General features: G+C 38.8%; 1 protein-coding gene across 4 annotated transcripts in view; it reads right to left on the bottom strand.

Annotated features, from left to right (window-relative positions):
* LOC108032523 (protein sickie) overlaps positions 1-14,848 on the bottom strand; it is a 168,433-nt gene that overhangs the window by 116,295 nt on the left and 37,290 nt on the right. The window lies entirely within an intron of this gene.

Here is a 14,848-nt window from a genome sequence, read left to right as displayed (position 1 = left end):
CCACAGCCATGTTTATGGGTAAGCCCTCTCAACACTTTTTATTTCCTCCAGACCGTTTCATAAATATTAAATTACATCCAACGGTTGCCCGCAAGTAAGTATGCTCCGCTGTAAAATGTATTATTATTTTTTTAGCATCCCCATTAAAATGTCAATTATGATAAAGTTTTATTGAAACACCGTGCGCAGAGCACATTAAGCCTTATCAGCGGTGCCAGAAAGGAGCCAGCTTTGGTCATAACAATAATAAAAAACATTAGGCAACATTTTCACTTTTCACCCTTTTCAAAAACACTTCGCATCTTCTGAATATTCCAGGTAATTATGGGGAGTATTGCTTCCTTGAGAAGAACGTTAAGTGAATTTAGAAGGGTTTATAAATTTTAAATTACATTTTCTCGGAACGGTAAATAAAAGTTTTTTAAAATGTATGTCAATGGCTAACTTAAAATAAAATATTGTACTTAGCTTACTAGAATTAATTTAAATATATAAGCTTATGTACTGGGTATTTTAAATTCGGATAGTTTCCATAGGCTTTGGACTTTCCTTATTACAAATTTTTTGAAGTTCCGTGTTGAAAATCACACGCCCACTTGGACAAACTAATTGAAAATGAAAGTGGCACCCAGGCTGACAGAAACAGAGGCAACACCACCATCGTTGGGGCCACAACAGGTTGGCTCTTGGTCCCGCGCCCGCGCTCCGGAAATGGGTTTTTGGGCCAGACCCACCAGACCCACCAGACCCACCAGACCCACCAGACCCACCAGAGCACCCCAACTTTTCCGCTTTTCCGGGAGGTAGAGCTTATGCATAATTGGGCCTGACACCCTTGTCAGCGACAATTCAGATTTGTGTAGGCCAAGCAATTTTGTTAGCCTGATAAATTTTAGTTTTGGGGCTGAAAAGGGGTTGACAAATCGTCCAGGAAATCAATTTCGGTATTGGGGGTATGAAAAAGGTCAAACAGCCATTTAGGAAATGAAAAACCAGCCACGCCCACGCCCCCGCCCACCTTCAGAGGTCTCTCATCTAGTGTGTGAACACTTTTCGAGGGTTGAGTGGTGGCTTCGGTTGAACTTTTGGCCCCAAGTACTTTGCGTTACTTTCTGTGAAATGTCAGTGAAATGTCAGAATAAAAGTAATGCTGATAAAAATTTTATAGCTTGTCAGAAATGTGGGGAAAAGTAGAAAACAAAAAATAACCGCCCCCGAGGGGTTGCTGTCGCTCTTCCTGTTCCTTCTGTTCTTTATCAAAAATGTCGCGACTTTGGTACTTTAGTTTATTGGAATTTGCATGGCAGTAGCAAAAGCCAAAGCGACAGGTGATTTTGAGGGTGTGGTGGGAATTTCACATCAAATTTATGTTAAATCGAACGCCCATAAATGGTGTCTGCTGACTGTTAAATAACTCCATCGACGTGTGTTGCCTGGGGGCCAAGTGGGTTCGGGTTATCTTGCAGTTAACAGTCGCTTTAAGCCGCTTTAAGGATTGGCCAAAAGCCTCTGAATGTGAACTCAGGTGTGCTATCTCCTAGCACTGGGTATGGTTTTAACACAGCTTGGCTTTAGAAAATTGATTTTTTACAGTGCGTTTCAAAAATGATGATATATGTATTATTTTTAAGTAGTGCTACAGTTTAGAAACTAGTTAAAATATTAAAGAAGATGATGATAAATTAAAAAATATATACACATAATTTTTTAATATTATTCAGCTATTAAAAACTGTAAATCAAAATATTAAAATAATAAAAAGTACTTCATATATAATACTTATTGTTATAATATTAAAATAAAACCCTGAAGTGGTTTATTGATATGAAACGCAGTGTACATGGGTTTTCAATATTAAACATAAAAAGTAATTCAATATATAATACTTATTGTTATAATATTAAAAAAAAACCCTGAAGTGGTTTATTGATATGAAACGCAGTGTACATGGGTTTTCAATATTAAACATCTCGAATTCGATGTACCTGGAAAATCGAATAGGCTTAATGGCATCCAATGACAACCTGTTGTCAGCCTCTTTGATAATGGAGCTCCCAGGTCCCACTTTCCCTTCCCTGCTGCATTCCACCCAGGAAAATACGGAAAATCCACCCCGAGATACGGCTTTGTAGTCACCATCCCCATCTAACCTCATTAAATTCGATTGTATTATCGGCTTTTATCGCATTTGACCCAACAGTTCCAGGCATCTTCACCTCCGCACTCAACTCAATTTGCCCAAACTCAATGAAAGCCTCAGAAGAAGAAATCAAATCACAGGCGATTGACATTTGAAAGTAATGTCAAAACAATCTCGGACACCTTTTGCCCGGCAACCGTTTGGAAGTTCGAGGAAGAAAGGGGATCGGGCTGAAATATAAGGCAAGTCGATGGACTGATTGGGCAAATGTGTTGATGTGCCCAATCAACTGGGTTTCATATCAAAGGCCAGTCCGTTGACATTGCCAGGAGTTGGAATTGGAATGGGAGCTCAAAATATGACATCACTTAAGATGGGTCAATCGCTTGAAGGGGCCATAAAACGGCCTTAAAACGATGAACACGTTTCTAGTGCTTTAAAGTGGATTTACAGATTGCAGACTATAAAAGTCATAAAATTGGGGATTTCTTTTTATGAACTATAAAGTGTTTACTATCATTTGTATTTTTCATATCTCTCTTTAATAACCATTTACAAATTTCATATTAAATGAATCTTTTTATTTTAAAGATATGCATGTAAAATTTTACCATTTGGTTAAATAAAGGAATATTTACCATCAAAAGAATATAAATATAAACGGTGTGTTTACCACATGTAGCAGACAATATCTGCAGGCCAGAGTTGCTGTTCTGTAATATATGTATTGCAATAAATTCAAACTCTAGTGCCAATTACTTTTGCCTGCTTTTTTCAATTTCGAATGCACAATTTAAAATAAAGAGGAAATTCAAATGTTTTATGACACTCAAATGGCCGGCAGACCTCTGTTCAAAGGCCCTTCCTTCATTTTCGCATAGACATTTGCCACCACACTTTATGGCCAACAAAGGCCAATAAACTAAACCCTTGTCTTCGCCCCAGCCGAACCCCTCCCACGCCATTCAAACATTTGCGTAGGTGTGTCAAGTGAATAAAAAAGCCGAAATGATTATGGGCAATTTCCGAGGCCCACGCAGAAAAACTCGTGAAAGAGCTTCCCAAGAACTGTCTGTTTCTATTTGTTTTTCTATACTGTCGTCCCATTCATTAATTGATAACAATTCGTGACACAATTAATGGAAAGCTTTGCCTCAATTCTTTTATTACCCATAACAACTAGGCGAAACTCAAGGCAAAACAAATAAATGGAAACACCAAAGTTGCCCAAATCAACATTTCTGCTGATAGGCAAAAAGAAAGAAATGAGAAGGGAAAAAATAAAAGTTCAGACAGAAATGCTTGTCAACTGTCACATAAATAAAATATATAAATATATTTTTAGGCAATGCCAAGCGGAAATTCCCTCCCTTCGTTTAGCGATGCCAAGAAAAGAAGGAAAAAGGTGAGGGATGGCTTGTCGCTTTTAATAATGACAACTCATCAAAAATGTATATGACCCAGTTGCCGGAATACCCACACCCCTAGCGAATCAACAAACTAAAAGATGCCAAAAATAAAGGAGCAACTTTAACAAATAATATAAAAAACGGAATCCAAACCGAAACCGAAAAAAACACATAAACAAAAAATATATATCATCCGGCAAGTTGGCTAAACTTTTGCCTCACTTTGGCCTAAAGTGCCGCCAGCACTTTTATGGCAATTGGATAAGGTCCTTGGCGGGCAGATGGAGATCCCAGCTGGGGCTAAGTGCCGAATTAGCGATGCACGGGGGTCGGTGGCCCTAAAAGTTGCCATCGGGGGAGTATTTACGGGTCAGATGAGTGGCAAAAGACACTCACCGGGTACCAAACATGAGCAATCGAAATTGATATTGATTATTAACAAGTGTTTTATGAATTTTATATCTCTATAATGAGTGGAATCAATAAAGGTTAACGAAGGTAATTTTAATAAGGAATAATAAGAGGAATAGGGAATAAATAAGATATGCTTTCAGTACAGTATATGCTCTTTATTACCATAAAAATTAATTTAATTAAAAATTCCAAAATTATAAGAGCTGCTTAAAATTATTGTGAGTAAGAGGTATAAAATTGAAATAACATTTTTATTTTCTACTAATTAGAAAATTCATATAATGATTTAAGTTTATTAAAACTATTTTATTTCCATTAAGGTAGGAATTCCGGCTTCTCTCGTCTAGAAATCTGTGTGTCACGAATATATAAAGTAATTTATTTAAGACCTAATCAGAAAAGATAACAATTTCATTTCTATTCCCATTAATGTTATCTGCTTAATTTGTTATTAAGGCAATTATCCTGATTCACACATCGACTGCTCCTGCCTGAATCGAACATTTTCCTGGTAGTTTTTCCATTAACCTGCTTGGCCTGCCCCTTCTGGTGGCAATGTGGAAATCCAATGAAAGCTGCTTTATGTAGACATTAAACTAATTGCCTGACGCATCAGCTGCTTGCCTAATTTTGCATAAAATTTGCACAGAGCGAAGAAAAAACATCAATGGTTGACCGCAGGCCAGTAGAGAAAGCCAGGATGACCGCATATTGGACCGCAGGACACACAGGCAAGGACTAAAAACAGGCAACTGCGGCCAAGTCAATGGCCATTCGGGCAATTGGGCACAGATGTGAGTTGAAATGCTCGACTCGAGTGTGAGTGACACGTGGGTTTGGCTTTTCGGGGTTGACAGTATATCCATAAAGTATAAGGGAACATTGAAAATCGATATGTAGGCACCTAAAAATAGCGAACGAAAAACGACCCAATTTCATAATGGTTTTGCGACTGACCCAAAAGCCTTGCAGCCAAAAAAGAACACAAATTTTTAATTATGTTTTCAATTAATTATGCGCCAGCACATTGTGGCACCCTTCATAAATGAGAAACGAAGAAAAGGAAAAGTTTTTGGCGTTAATTTAATTACCTCTAAAACGCGGAATGAGGGACAGGAATGGGCTTAACTGCTTATTATTATGCCACACGAATGGCACGGGCCGTGTTAACAGCTGTTAGGGCCATGGCGTGTTTGGGCCAACTTAACAGCCATGAGTCACCTGCAATTGACGTCCAGGGGAATGGGCCACAGGGAAAATCAGGACCTTTCAAGGAGCTCCGGGCTTATATTACGCATACGCAGCGAGTAACGAGAGCCAACCGAAAAACCGAAAGACCGTTGGCAAATGAAGCCCCCAACAAGGTGAAAAGTGGCTCGGGGTGGAAAACAATCAAAGTTTGCCACAGGCAAAAACAACAAAAAACGAAAAGAAAATGTTCCGAAAAGGGTGCCTCCTTTTAACAGCTTGTTTTTACGTTCGAATTTTAAACAGCTTGCCAAAAAGGGGGGAAAATCAAAGTACGCAGCCTGGCAAAGGATTGGGAGCTTGAGGAGCTAAGTGGCAGAGGAAAATGAGCGGGGCTAAAAAGAAATTGTTGCCTAATGGCTTCATTGCTGATGGGTTAAAAGGGTTTGGGGTTTGGTTTTGAATACGCGTTCGTTGCAGCTTGTAATGCGCCATTTTTGCAGATGCGTAGGGGATTATTAAGCAGGCTATAATTAAAATTCACAGCATGATTTAAGGTTCAATAATGTGAGGAATAGAAAAAAAATATGTATACTCCTATAAACTAAAGACTTATAAACTAAATTTAAGCTTGATTAAATGTATACAAATGCTGTTCTAATTTATTTACTGCCAGCACTTTTGGTTTCATTTAAATACATTTTTTGATTCATTTAGGCTTTAAGTTTATTTTGCTCATATCCTATTTTGAAAAATCCACTGTTTACTATTCACCACGACCTACTTTATTAACTGTCATAAGTAGTGGTTGGAAACTATTTAATTTGAAATTTATTAACCACATCAATTACCGCGCATTTTGTTCATTATAATGCGAATTCAATTAAATTGTTTGATAAACATTAAGCCCTCAGCACTCCGAGAATTGATTTATTATTGGCGGCACTATCACTTAACCCAACATGTGCAGCATTCAATAATTTTTATTTTCCTTTTGGGCGGAAAAGCGGCATTTTCCACCCCCGCCAACCGCGAATCGAACTTTTTATTTACACTTAATTAACTGCATTTTCCGGAGCACATAAATTTCACTTGATTAAACCATTTGGTGCACTATTTTCTCAGAATGCGTTTTAAACAAAAAACGGCCGAAGGGGCAATTAATTCATTGAAAAGAAGGGGAAACGAGGGGAAAAACTCTGGGCACGCTTTTCAGTTCTATTATCAACCGAACCCAGCGGAAAAGCGCTTTATCCCAACCGATACGCGGCGCGATCAACAACGAACTGAGAATCCGAGAGAGAAGCGGAAGAATCTTGCAGAGAATCTTATTCCTCCAGTTGAAGATTCTATTTTTGGTAGAATGCCAGCAACATTTTCCCGCTGGCCGGCAACATTTTCTCGAAACATACGAAAATAAGTGCATCATGTACAGCGGAAATGTTACTGCCTGCCGGATTAAGCGATCGTCGAACGGAAAATGGAAAATCTGTGCACACTCAACGAAAATTCAATTACCCAAACCAGTTTGGGCGAAAATCTCAAACTTAAATTACAAAATAAACAATTAGATTTGGGCAAATGTGAGCGATGGAAAAGCAGAAATGCCAAATGCAGCCGTACGAAACAATGAAATGAAAATATTCATGAGGGCCAGGAAAAAACGGGGGAAAACTGGGTGGTTGGCAGTGAGTGCCGTTCGTGTAATACAATATCACTCAAGATGAAAAGTTTTCAGTTTCAGTGGCGTGCCTTCGGTGCCAAGAAGACGGTGGCCAATGCAAATAAGTCAAGTTAAAATTAATTTACATTTTACAACAACAGCGACGTGTTGACTCAGGGCAAATGGTTAAACAAAAAACACGAAAAGAATCCCTTGCATACTTCCTGGGGATGTTCCGAACGGCAAATTGATAGGGTGGACTGGAGCTGGACAAAAGGCAAGACGTGAAAGTCAAGATGGCAAGTCGGTAAAGGATGCCAGCCGAGGCACTTTAAAAGTTTCCCAACTCCAGACCTGATATTTAATTTTCTGTTTAGTCAACTGTCAAGCCAGTGTAAAATTAGTGCTGCAGCCCCTCGAAGGAAAAACTACAAGTTGCTTGCCAGTCATGCAACAGTTTCTCCTTTATCAGCCATAAAACATGCCAGTCACAATAGAGGTAGAGGTGAACCAGCACACTCGAACTGTTAGTGTTGTAAAGGGAACTTGCACGCACTTTGATTTGAGTGCTGCAGTAAAAACAAATATGGGAAGGGGCAAATAAAGTTCATATTTATGGGTATTTTAATACTCTTTTTTATACATTGAGTTTTCAATAAGATTTTTAAAATAAAGTGAAGAACAACTAAAAAAACACATTTAAATCTAGTGTTGCAAAGTGAGCGCACGCACTTTGATTTGAGTGCTGCAGTAAAAACAAGTATCGGAATAAATAATAAATAATGTCAAGATTTATGGGTAGTTTCTATTTTTACCTTCTAGAATGTGAAAATCTATCTAACAATTTTAAATCAAAGCATAAATATGTAAATATATTGTATATTATATATGCTAAATGTCGGATCAGTATTTAGCAAGTCCCATATACATCCTTAAAAGCTCTAACGAAAAATACTAGAATTAAATTTGCGTCCTCAACAAAGTAACGAACAATTAAATTACTTCTTTGCTACCCCACTTTAAAATACATTTTCAAGTTATAAAAAAAAAACTTTTTAAAAACTAGTCTCCCACATTTTTAAGCAAAAAGAAGAAAAAGAAATAAAATCAATAGCTTTGCATTTATTTCCCATGACAATTCCTGTCAAAACCGATAATATTAGCATTTTGCCAATTTGTCCCTCTTTTTTTTGTTGTTTTTCTAAAACCACCACTTGACAACGTGGCACAGACCACTTCTGATTAACCCAGGCTGAAGTTTATCGACGCAGCCGATTTAATGGGAAGCCACTCGTGAGACTCCCGCACCAAGCCATTCATGGCACTGCCACCTTGACAGCACTTCGTCTACATCAAAAGCAATTGTTAAGCGGAGCCCACTCTAGCCCCCTCCATTCAACGCCACTGAACCCAGACAATGCATCAACAATATCTAAATATATGCAGCTTGTCCACTCTTTTAGCCAGGGAGTACTGTGCCATGCCCCGTGCCCATGGTTGCCACCGCCAGTGGACCCAGCCCCACCAACCTTATGCCAGTGCCACACGCTATTTTTACAAACAATTTTGCAAGTTGACAAGGATTGGGGAGCAGAACAACAACGAGACGTCTAGGATGGAGGAGCGCACGACATTGAACCACAACAGGGAACAGGCTGTACGGAGCCGGGGAGTCGGGATTCCAGGGGGATCTGGGGAACCAGGAGTCATCGGGAACAGCATGGCAACTAAGTGGCCCCTTCAAGTGGCTGGTTCCTGTGGATGGATATGGATGGAAATGTAGATGTCCCTCCAGCTTGTTAGTTGTTTTGCAAATTTCCTTCTTCTCGCCTCTCGGCCAAAGTCAATACAGCTGAATTTTTGCTGACTGCTGACGTTGGCACTGATGAAGACTAATTGCAGTTAATGTGGCGTGAAAACGGCACCATCTATCGGTCTTAAAACGTTGCAACTTGCAAGTTATGAACCCATATGAAAGCCACCACCACTTTCACCATTCCCCGGCAGACATAAACAAAGGGAAAACGTGAAGAGTTTACGCCTAATTAAGTAAACTACTCATGTTAATTAACACAAAAGACAAACAAAAGGCGCGGCATAAAGGCATTCGGGGTATCAGAAATTTGGCGCTATTTATAGGACGCTGACAAGAACCACTTCAAAACCAAAACTCTTTCAGAAAGCATTGAGATGGCGGGACTCAAGGGGAAAGTCAACAAACTTGAGAGTGGGCAAATCGGTTCGAAAACAAATTATGGCGCCCAAACAAAGTTCAAGGTCCGAAGAGCTAATGAGAACCTATAGGGATGTCGGGTTGCTGGAAAAAGTATTTATCGAAAACTTGAAAGAATATTTTAATTAATATACATATTTTTCTTTGATTATCTATCTAAAATATTACTAGATATTTTACAAGGTAGGTCTTGAAATGTAACCTTTCTCTTAAAACTAAAACTAAAATTATTAAAGGTCTGAAAGAATATAAAAAGTTTATCAAAAAAAGATATTTTTCTTATTAAAAAGTCTTATCATATCCTAAAATTAGTAAACCAGACCAAAGTTAAAAAATAAAAATAATTCATTTAAAATCAATTTCTTTTCTTCTACAATTTTTAATTCACATGTTCATCGTTGTACTTATAATTAGTCATTAAGACATGTATCTTCCTATCTAAAGTATTTCTTTCGTGAGTCAATGACTGGGTATTCCCCGGTGGCACATAAGGTGCCTGCTCATTTGGCTTAGCATATTTATAGAAATAACACAAGTAACCCAGCCTCCGAGGAGAAACATGTGCCACACTCCCAACTAGGCGTGTCTTTTTGTCTGCCTGGCGCTGCATCTTTGACAAAATAAATTGCGTCAAGTTCAACGCCGCCAAATGTCGAAGTCAAAATAGGGAAACGCGCAGCTAAAAATAAATTATAAAACAGCGACAAGTTGTGAGCAGGGGCAAACTAAAAAAACTGTCAACGTGCTTCATAATTAATTGCAACGTTGCACCGACCGTGGGGCAACTTCCTTCGTTATTAGAGACACAACGCGTGCGAGGCGCTCAAAAAAAAAGGAAAAACCAATGTGCGAAGCTGGAAAAACTTTGACTGATCACATGCGGAAGCAGCGGAAGCGGAAAATATAACCCGAGATGGGGGAGTATTTTCCAGCCATCTGAGTTCACGTAGCCATAATTTATCGTCTCTCATTAGGAGTTGTTATAATTTCATAATTTCTCAGGCAAAGGGTTCAGCATGTGACAAGGCGCTATAATTAATTTCCGCCACTAAGTCTTTAAAATTAATCGTAAAATAGTTTTTCAACACAGCACACATCCAAATATTGTGTCACATCTTTATGTGGACCATTGCGAAACTAGTTTATGGCCGCACAACTTAAGACCTCTTTAAGATCGACCTCACCCCTTTGGGGCGTCATCGTAAATTACGAATAAACCACAAATCACACATTATTACAGCATATTAAACCATTCCGAGAACATCAATAAAACATAAAGAAGGAGGGACCCGAACAAGTATGTGAAAGCCAAGCGTCCCTCGATTTCTCCCTCTCGACTCTACGGCCAATGGGGCATTTGCATGTTGCTCTTGGCAACATTGTCGCAGGACCCAGAAAAATGTGTTTACACTTTTTCTGCCCATTGTGTTTTTTGCTCAGGTCGGTTTCGGGGTATTAAGTTCATGTGGAAGACATGGATGTACTAAAAGGGGTTTTAAAAAAATACTTAGTTAGGAGTCTGTTAAAAAAATGTATTCAAAATATAATCCCCTATAATAATGTTATAGTGTTACGGGTATACAAAATAAAGTTATATTAAAAAGACAAGAACTATTAGAAACAATTTAAGTATGTAGATCATCTGTGATTTTTAAAATACATAATTTTTTAGAAAATTACTTGGATTGTAATAAATTTTTAAAATATTTTAAAACATGACCAAAACCCAAAGAAAACTATTTTCCTGTATCAGGTAACATTTTTGACACTCCCTGGCCATGGTAAATTTTTTGTGCCCTCTGCTCCGTCATTTCGTCTCTACTTTCAGTATTTTTAAACTTTCATGCGGCAGCTCGTCGGATGTCACATAATTATGAGCATGAAGCACGCGTCTGAGGCAGCTGGCTTTATTATTTGAGCCTTTATGCGTGAACATGTGAACTATATATATGGTATGCCAGTGCACCATGGCAACTCGCAGGGATGTGCAGGAGCTTGTGTTTAAAAATGCCTGTTTTTTACGATGCGCTAACTAGGATTGGATGGCCTCGACAGACGCCACTACGACAAGCGATTTCCTTTGGCTTCCGTGGCCGTGTCTGGTCATAAAGTCAATTAAATGTGTATAAATTTAATGAGGCCGTCGGTGGAGCTTAATGAGCCCATAATGCGGAGTGCACAAAGAGCGATGAAAGCGGCTTGTCTCTAGGTGCATAATGGGGATTTCGGTGTCCGAAACCACGTGCGAATGATGAAATTGAGGCCATTAATGGGCTGGCAGTTCAAGGGTTAAGAGGGACTTAATGGGGTCACTTTAAAAACATGACAGTCTTTAATATCACTCTTTATACAAATAAATATATTTTTTAATTTATTAGATTGCTATTTAAAGTCTTAAAAATGATTTTCTTATTACTCAAGAGGACATTTTCACTCGCTACGCATTTCTGTTTAAACACAAATTTCTGAAATTTAATTAAATACTTTTGCATACTTAATGCCTTTATTCTTTCAACTTGCCAAGGTCTCTCGATACGTTCCTAATTCACGTACAACCTATTAGCATCAACAACATCGGGCGAACAAACAAAATCCTGTAATCGGCTTACCTGAAACAAAAGAAAAGGCGGGGTAAATTAGAATTTTAATGATGAAACCCAATTAAAGTTCATTTAAATATGAAAATGAAACAGTAAGCTAATTAGCGGCACGGCACTCAAGACGCGAACAGATTATGTTACCAAGGCTGTAGGCTTTGGGCCAAATATCAACAGCAATTAGGAGGCCAAGATTTAAAATACGTAGAATTCCCTTTACCACGAAATCCCATCCTCCTTTGGGTTGGTAAATATTAAGAAAATTCCCAGCATTTACCATGAGCTTCGTGGCTTCATTTTACGCTTCAAGTGTAGTTAATGCCATGAAAATTCCTTTGGTTGCCCAAAAAAAAATAGCAACAAAAGGCAGGCTACTACTTGCACTTGGGAACTCCGTCCGTTGGCCAGATGGCAACCATTTTGGCTGCAGAATGGTGAAAAGAAGAGCCAACCATGTCAACCAGCTTCCTGTCTAATACTCTAATATCCGTTTTACTCGTTATCCCTTTTCTTTGTATATCCTTTTTTGCTTTCTTTTTTTCGGGGGGGCTCCCTAGTCCTATCCACTTTGGTGTTGTTGCATTTGACATGTGTAAGTGGCTGTCGAGCGTTTTCAGAATGATATTTTTCCTGTCGACCGGCACCTTCTGCTTTTTGCTGCTTTCCATTGTTGTCCCTTTTTGTCCTTCCACAGTTGATTTTATTTACATTTCTTGAATTTTTCAACCTGCCCTGAAATCCAAGACTCGTCCTGAATTCGGGGCACTTATGCTAATATTTTCTGGGGTACGGGTCAGGCAGCAACAACGAAAAGTATTTCTTTTTGCACCACCCATCCTACAAATTGTTGAATCCATTTCACAAATTGTAAATCCTTTCTGGAGGCCTTTTACGAAAGGCATTGCCCACTTCCGGGCTTAGGCTAAATATTTTAGCAATTCGCTACCTTAAATAGATCCCTGTCGTTTCCACCTTTTGACAAGGGACGCCAACAAATCAGTCAAATAAAACCCTTTTTCTACTTTTCCACTCAGGGAGCATGTGCAAATAAATAGATATTAAATTTCAGGCATTAACAATCAGCGAATTTGTATATTTAAAGCATTTAAAGCAGGTAAAATGAATTATAAAAGTTTTAAAATGGTATTGAAACTCTGAGAAAATAATTTTACAACCTCCAATAAAATATCACCAGAAGTTTTCCAAATTAACCTTTTGGCAAGTGTTTATGCCATAAACTCTAACTCCCGAGACTTTTAAACTCGCATTTGGCAACTATACCAACTATAACCTTTCCAGTTTCGGTCCGCAACTTTACGAAACCTTTCAAATACTAGTTAGGAACCCCAGGCAAATAACCTTTCAAGTTTAGTTTTACAAGCTTAGCCCGAACTCTTAGCATCTCCAAGTTTAATTCACTTGCTGCCATGGAGGAAACCATATTCTGCACATCTTTCGGCACAAGGAGTGTGGCCCAGACAAAAGTTTATCATTAAACCGAAACTTTGTTGCATTAAAACCGGCTGAGGGTCTGGGATTCAGGGCCGTTGGCAGACCAGAATCTCTCGCAGGACCGACATGCATATGAGTTTTACCAATCCCCGGAGCAAACGAGTGTCTTTAAACTGATAATTGGATTTAATTTTTGAGTAGACGCCTGAATGGACCGGGGGCCGAGACAAAACCCATTAAAATTTTAGACACCTAAACCTGATCCCCGAAATCTCAAAGCCCCTCGTGTCTTTTGGCCAGCAGCAGTTTTCCTCCTTTTTGAGCTGTGAAAATTTTGACATGTGCTTGCCACACATAACAAAGGGCGGCCAGTGAGTGCCTTCCCCCGGGTGTCGCATAAATATTCATTTTCTTGACTTTAGCATCGGTGAAAGGGTGACTGTTCCACGGAGTTTCCCGGCCCCACAAGCTCTTCTGTTGTTGACTCTCCCGAATGCGTGTTACATAATCCCCTTAGAGCTGCCAGCTAATTTTTAATTTTTATGGTTCACATGCTTTCCCCGAAATCTCCCCCCTTTCGCTCGCAGCCCGGGCTCATAAAATGAATAATTGCCACTTTTTGGCTCCAGTAGCTCGTTGGATGCTAATAAAGCGGGAGCCGGGCCAGACTGCCCGTCCACCCCATCAAACAAATGGAGATTAATTTTATTATAATGTTTCCCGACTCTGGCGACGCTTTTCCCCATTTCCCGCTTTTGCCCACATTTCCCTTTTTGTTTTGCTGTTTTTGTATTTTTTTGCGCCCGCTTTTATATCCTGGTATTAAATTAATTTGGGGGCTATGTTGGGCTTTGGCCAACGTAATTCTGTTTGACCAACTGCAACGTCTGTGGAGTGGATACTTGATTACATTACACAGGTCCTGAATACCGTGGGTGGACATGTGGGTGCGAGTTTGAGTGCCGGCTTGAGTATGTGATGTGGTTTGGCTTAAAATGAGCGCTTATTTGCCTTTGATATGGTCTTTTGGACGAGTGGCTTTGTGCCCGGGCTTAAACGGGTCATTAAGGTCTGTTATTGGCTAATAACTTCTTGTGATATGGCAGAGGTTTCAGTACTCGAGTTGGATGGCTAGCAAAAAGGTAATTAAAAACTTACGAAGGATTTAAGAAGGGCACTCTAAATACCTGGATTACTCTTCTTTGTAAAACTAATCACTTAAAAAAAATAAAATATAAGCTACTCTCATCACCTTTTCTTTAAAATTTTTTCAATTATTACAAGTCTTTTTTAATTTTTAAATTTATTTTTATGTTTTGTAGAAAATACTTAATTATAATTTTCCATGTTTATCTGAACTAACCTAAACAAATTTTTAAATATTGCAAAAATAGTGTGTAAAATGAACATATTCTAGATAATCAGCACAATTACTAGCAATGTTTTTAAAATTGTTAAATAATTATTTTTAAATTTCCTTTAAATACAAATACTTTGGTACCCACTGTCATGGATTTATTTTTAATAGGAATATTTCCCCTTCGCATTCCGGTTGAAAACTGCTGTTCCAAAGGGAAACGCATTAGGTCCCAGCCAAGCAGACCCCAAAATTTGCAGATATTTGTATAATGCTTATGCCTTAAAAGGACGCAAATCCAGACACTCGAAAACAATCATTCGGCTGAGTCAACAAGGACATGAAGTTGGAGCTTTGGGAGCCACGCACTTCGGCGGGGCGTAATTTCAATGACA

The sequence above is a fragment of the Drosophila biarmipes genome, chromosome 2L (genome assembly GCF_025231255.1).
Source record: "Drosophila biarmipes strain raj3 chromosome 2L, RU_DBia_V1.1, whole genome shotgun sequence".
Lineage (NCBI taxonomy): Eukaryota > Metazoa > Arthropoda > Insecta > Diptera > Drosophilidae > Drosophila > Drosophila biarmipes.
Note: the sequence above shows the minus strand (reverse complement) of the source record. Positions and strands in the feature narration are given on the sequence as shown.